At 36.8% G+C, this 4,921-nt stretch overlaps 1 pseudogene; it reads right to left on the reverse strand.

Moving 5' to 3' along the window:
* Window positions 1-2,607: 2,607 nt before the first annotated feature.
* LOC110094496 lies at window positions 2,608-4,163 on the reverse strand (annotated as a pseudogene).
* Window positions 4,164-4,921: the final 758 nt, after the last annotated feature.

Here is a 4,921-nt window from a genome sequence, read left to right on the forward strand (position 1 = left end):
GAGGGATCTCTGCATAAAGATGTTGAGGTTAAACATCCTCAACTAGTGGTGGATCTGAAGGAAGGTTGGTCTCTTCTTGTGTTGCTAGTGCTAGTTGGTAATTACTTGGTAAAAGTTAAAGGATTTCAATTTGAAATTCTTCCATTTTTCGAATGCAAACTTTGAGGGATGGTCCTGATGTTTCTTCCCAAGCAGGGTTTCACGCACCGGGATAAGGAGAGTCTGATGGGTGGCATCACTGATTCATAGACTAATTCCTTGATTGATGTGTCTTAGAGCATGATGCTCCAATGTTGAGATTGTTGTGCATGATGACAATTGAAAATGATTCAATAGTGCTTAAGACAGTGGGATTTGTTCCCAAAGACAGGGTCAAACTATTATGGGCTAAATATAGCAGTAGATAAAGATTTTTTGTCATAGTGTTGAACGTATATCCATCATACAAATAGAGAAATTAAGACAATAGAATTTTTACTTGAAACCCCCTAAAAAATAGAAAATATCATGGGACCAAGCCCAATCGAAATGATTCTACTATCGTTGGAATAAGTTACAAAGGTTAAATCGTCCCTAGATTTAGGACAGTCAAATTATAATAGTTTAGAAAATAGATTGCACTTTATGTGACAACGGTTGAGCCGAAGTCCAACGTCCATCAAAAAGAGGTCTGGCAACGGTCGGTGGCCGAGAAGAAGTCTGGCGATGGTCGGTGGCTGGGTAGAAGTCTGTCGACCGTTAGGGGTCGGATAGAAGTCTGACAACGGTCAGTGGTCAGGCGAATGTCCGATGACAGCCAGTGGTCAGACGATGTTTGAGGAGGAGCTTGGTGGAAAGAGAGATCTCATATTTCTCTTCATTCTTCATATTTTTTTTCTCTCCCTTTTCTTCTTAAAGAATGAGAGATCTATTTATAACTTTTTGTGAGTGACATGACTAGTAAATATGGGGAGAATCATAACCAAGTTGGGAGTGTTCTGATTGATAGTCGATATCAACTCCCTCAATCATAAATCATTTATTAAGCATTTAAGTATGTTAATGATGTCAAATTTTAATGATGTTGAGCTCGTTAGATTCGACTGATCGAGCCACTCAATTCAACTATAAGCATGCTATATTTGGATATTATTTGGTAATCCAATTTATGCTTTGAACCTTCCAAACATGCTTCGAGCCCTCAATTTGGGTCCATTTGGGTTCATATTGGATTGATTTTGGTAAATTCGACTATAAGTTTGCCAAAATTAGAGTTTGGATGCCTTCGAATTTAATTTCGGAAGTTCTCAATTAGATTTTGCATCGAGATTTATGCCTAATCAGTATAATTTTTTGATAATATATCAATATAAATAAGATTTTAATTTATTAGCAACCAATCCTGAAAATCAAAATCATATTTTGTCCAAGTCTAATCCAAGATTATCATGAATTTTAAATAAATTTAAAATCAAGCTTATATGAGCAAAATATAAAGAAATAATTTCGACACATCTTAAAAATATGTGAAAAAAAAAAGTGTAGAAAAACTCCTTTCTTGTAAAACACTCAAATACTCAAACAGAATGTAAATTTTACATGAAAGAATCAGCAAAGCCTAAATGCCTTATTTTCTTAAATAAAATTTAGCCTTTTAGCAAGATGCCCATAATTGAGGAATCAATTAGTATAGCAAACAAAAGTTGTCTCGCACCACGTACCGGATCTATTTTGTAGCCTATTTGCCTTAATCTGGAATAATTTCTGCAGAATGCGGGGTTGCAATCTGGAAACTTTACAGAATAATATGTTCTTCATGGAAGTGAAAAGCTATGATAAGCATTCACCAATGTTCTCTTTGTCCATTGAGGTGGCATGTGAATTATAATTAATAGGGGAAAATTACATACAGAACATTTAAATTTTGCCTATTTATAAATCTAACACCCGTCTTTTTTTAAAACTGTCGAGCATGTGTATTTGCAGTTCCACGACCAAATCGTTAAGAGTTTGACAGAAGTAAAAAATATGAGTTGAGATTTTATTGTGAATTTTAATATTTGGGTGAGAATTTGAAAATTGGAGGTAATTGAATACTAGTATTGTAAATAGTTAAGTTTCAGAAGTTGTGTGTAATCACCTCTAATTAATATTAAGTTGCATCCAAAATATGTACCAGCTACTCAATAGACTCAATACCGAATGAATTCAAATTTGACACAACAGATCAACTGTAAAAAACCAGTATGTCACCTGTCACCTCAACTGAAAAATAATCTACAACTACTGCTCTTTATCAGAAATATTAAAAAAATATATGCTAAAACATAATAAAATGTGACAAAACATAATAACCAAAAGATGATTGGCTCCACTAATTTCAAAGGGAAAAAAAAAATGCTAGTAACTGATTCTTAATTGCTTAAAAAAACACTGCACGCATCATCATCATTGACAGCCTTATAACAACTAACACAGTTTCTGAAATAATTGGGACATGAAAAAAAACTATTTTCCAAGAGAAAATAATGAACTAATGAATCGCGCATAAGGATGGTTAAAAAACATGCTTAGTAATATCAAGAATTTCGGGTGAAAAAAAGTTCAAAATGTTGCCACTATAACACATTATTAATCGATTACCATAATTCTTTATTTCTTTTCTTTCATATGTCTTTCTATTGATATTTCTTTTCTCTGATGAGATAAGGCACCTAAATAGTTGCACAAAACAAAGAGTAGAAAGGTAAAACAAAAATGACAGAGAAACAAAAGTAACTTAAAGGAGAGTTCCAATGAAACTAGAGTTCAGTCTGAAAATAAAGTATAACCTTCCTATCATTGAAACTTGGTATTTTATGACTGCAAGAAGAAGCCAACCCTGTTCCTTCAGCCCACCATACATGGAGGGCTCCTTATAACCAAGATAGATCAGCAGCTCATTACTGTACAATTATAAACAAAGCTTCCAGAATGCTTACTGGCAATCATGTTCTACTCAGGATTTTCCTTATTAGGAATCCATGAATTGAGCTCAATCATCCCTCTGCCTAACCACCTCGGTCCGCCGATGACAATCAGCCTCTCACCACATGCTCGGAATGCAAGACCCCAACCATTCACAGAAGAGGGCCTCTCGGGCAATCGACCTAAGGTAATCCATGAGTTATTCTCCTTATCATACTTCCTCACTTCCTTTGAGGCATAATCTGCTGCATAGAGTTCATTGTTAACAGCTGCAACAAGTGGTGGAGCTCCATTTGTACCATTAAGACTAGAAGACATATTAGGGATTACCCTCCATACTCTTCTTACCGGATCATATTCTTCTCCACATGTCAGAACCTCTGTATTGCTAGCTATTCCACCAATCACATAGAACTTTCCATCTATGAACACACCGGAACACAACTTCCTGGGTTTATTCATGCTAGGAAGAGTCTCCCAAGCCTGCAACTCTGAATTATAAAGCTCAGCTGAATTTAATATATTACCAAGAGTATCCGTGCCACCTGCTATAATAGCTTTCTCACCGATACTAGCGGATCCAAACAAACACCTTGGAAAATTCATTTCTTTCCCACGTGACCAAGAATTAGTTAATATGCTGTATCTAAACACGATGTGTGAAGTTACTTCCTTTCCAAAGACAAGGAGCTCTGTGCCTACAGCTAATGACTCTTTATCAGAACACATGAAGCATTCATTAGGGGGCATTCGAGGAAGAGTGATCCAACTACTGCGATAAGGATCATAGGCCACCCACTCTAGAACATTGCAAGAGAAATAAATCTAGGGCTCTGTTATCCCCATTTTTCTCCTGAGCTTGTAAAGCTCGCCACTCCTCAATAGAGACCTAAAGTTCTGATTCAAGGAAGCAACAGAACCATAATCAGAACGAGAGCAGTGAAGGAGGCAGTAAATCGAGATATCTCTACCAATTGAAATTATGAGTTCATCTAGATCTGTATAGTCCCCATTATCTACCACCAAATCCAGTGCTTTCCATCGCTTACCCCTGCAATCTCTCTCTTCTCCTCTTCTTCCTCATCATCCTCAGATTGTTTACTTGGTGGGCGCTTATGATTGACGATGTCACAGCTCACGCACACCCAGTTAGATTCTTCCTCACCTGAGCTCGGCACTGCCATAGAGATCAGGCGGGAGTGTTCTCCAACATACTTTCAGCTAGGAGATACTAGATAACTTAATAAATTAACAAAAATAATTTCCAAGGTTAAACCCCACAAATCCAAAATCGACTTTGTCTCTTCACCAGCATTATAACATCTCCTCAATCAGAAATTTAGGGGGAGAAACAGATCATCTAGCCTTACATCATATTGCAGTATCCCAATAATATGGACTTATTGGTCTTTTAATAGATCATGACCTGGACAAGAAACTCAGCATATCTAATAATTATTCAAAGAATCAGGGCATAACTAACTGATCAAAAACAGGAAATAATCTATCCAGATAAATAAAAGGCAACAACTTTGACTTGAAACTTTTCGATTTATCAAATGAATCGATATCATGAAAATAACAATAAATTCCAGAACACCAAAGATTGCGATCAATAAAAAAAAAACGGCGACAAACAATGAACGAGCCCTAGAAGCTATTATTATCTTTGGTAAACCTTACCCCCAAAGAAAACATAACTTTGAAACAACTCAAAAGCAATTAGCTTCAGTTCTAGCCCAGACTAAATAGCAGTTACCGGCAGAGACAGCTTACGTCGAGGGCGAAGCTATGGAGGAGCTGCGGGGAAGAAGGAGGAGGACATTATTTTCTCTCCCTAGTTCCTGAAATGCTCTCGCTGTTATTCTTCTTCTCCTGCTTCTTCTTCCTCAATCGTCCTTCGAGTCCTCAGAAGCGCGCGGCCAAAGACTGAGGGGCTCTTTGGCAACAACTGGGATTTAACTTTAGTGGAATT

The sequence above is a fragment of the Dendrobium catenatum genome, unplaced genomic scaffold (assembly GCF_001605985.2).
Source record: "Dendrobium catenatum unplaced genomic scaffold, ASM160598v2 fragScaff_scaffold_362, whole genome shotgun sequence".
In the NCBI taxonomy this organism is placed as follows: Eukaryota; Viridiplantae; Streptophyta; class Magnoliopsida; order Asparagales; family Orchidaceae; genus Dendrobium; species Dendrobium catenatum.